The sequence below is a fragment of the Triturus cristatus genome, chromosome 1_2 (assembly GCF_964204655.1).
Source record: "Triturus cristatus chromosome 1_2, aTriCri1.1, whole genome shotgun sequence".
NCBI lineage: Eukaryota > Metazoa > Chordata > Amphibia > Caudata > Salamandridae > Triturus > Triturus cristatus.
In genome coordinates this window covers 643,320,871-643,322,608 of record NC_140580.1, presented here as the reverse complement: position 1 = coordinate 643,322,608, position 1,738 = coordinate 643,320,871, and positions in this window count along the sequence as shown.

The following is a 1,738-nucleotide window of genomic DNA, read 5'->3' as shown; positions in this document are numbered from 1 at the left end:
TCTTCGTCTTCAGGTAAGTAGAAGCACAAGAAGAAGGCGAAGAAGCATCGCCGCTTTTCGCGTTCTCCCAGTCCGTTGGCCAACGCGGGACGTAGTTGTCCGGCTCTGCCCGTGGAGCCTGTTGGGTCGACTGTGGCCTTCCCTCCCTTTCCAGGACCCATAGCGACCCCTGCCCAGCTTTGAAGCTTTTACGAAGCCTTACACTCTGGGCAGCCCGACTCCACTGGCGTGCCTTCGGGCCCCGCTGACTCGGTTGGGGGCTCTAGGCCTTTGATGGTGGCTCCGGCGCTGCAGGGTCCCCCAAGCATCCGGGCCTGGATCTGGGTAGGTGCCGGTCGACCTTGTGACACCTCGGCGCAAAATCCAGTGACTACACCCCTGCCGCCTCCGACGCCGGTTGTGTCCCCAGCCGGCGTCGCCCCCAGCCTTCCCCTGGACGAGGACATGGAGCCGGACCAATGTCGTTCGACGTCTGTACTGGTGCTGACCGGTACTTTTGTACCCCTGTTCTCTCCTGATGTTTCCTACCGTCCTGAGTGGGTGACAGGAGAGGGAGAGGCGAACTGGGTCTGTGGACCCTCTTGCAGACCAGTTGGAGGAACCAGACTGGAGAGAGGAGTTGGGTGAGGCAGTGGTCTGGATACCTTCCCAGATCTTGGCATGCTATCTCTTCCCTACCGTGGCTACGAAGGAGGGTGCATCGTTCACATTGGTGTTGCGTAGGGCTGGCTGATGTCCTAAACCTCGAGCTTCCTATGGTGGTGGTCAGGACTAACCAACTGACGGAGGTGCTTCAACCGGCAGTGGCCTCCTCTGAGCCCTTGCTGCTGTTCAATGAGGCCCTTAGGGACATCCTTTTGGGCACTTGGTCCAAGCCCAAGACAGGGGCTCCTGTGGACAGGATGATCGCACGACCCCACCGCCCAGCTCCGGGCGACCCCATTTTCCTTTCTTCCCAGCCTACCCCTGAGAGCTTGGTTGTCAAAGCCTCCATGTCCAAGGGCGCATTCCCTAACGCACCACCTGATAGGGAATCCAAGAAGCTGGGCCACCTTGGGAAAAAGATGTTTTCATCTTCCAGCTTGGGACTGCGGTCGGTGAACACTGCATGTCTATTGAGCCGTTACTCCCACTCGGTGTGGGACTCGGTTGCTCAGGTGCTGCCACAGTGCCCGGAGGAGGCCCGGGTTGTGCTCTCCCGCGCTGTTGCTGAAGGGAGAGACGCAGCGAAGTTCACCATCCAATGTGGGCAGGACGTCAAGAAATTCAAGATGTTGACACTGGCTCAGGTCCTATCTGCTCTTGACCCTAGAGACTGGATGGTAGCATTAGACTTACAGGATGCTTATTTTCACATCCCGCCAGCCCACAGGCGTAACCTGCGGTTCACGGTAGGCCACGAGCACTTTGTTTACTGTGCTCCACTTCGGCCTTACCAGCGCTCGTCGGGTGCTCATGAAAGTGATGGCGTCCTTCACAGCTCATATGCGCAGATCAGGGGTTCCAGTCTTCCCCTTATCACGACTACGGCCGACCTCCTGCATTCGCTGGGGTTCACCATCAATGTGCAAAGTCACACCTGATCCCTTCTGAGAAGCTCCTTTCCATCGGAGTGGTTCTGGACACAGCGCAGTTTAGAGTTTATCCTGCCGAGCAGCGAGTCTGGGATATTCAGGCTATGATTCCGATCTTTTAACCTCTATCCCGGGTTTCGGTCGGAATGACCCTGAGGCTACTG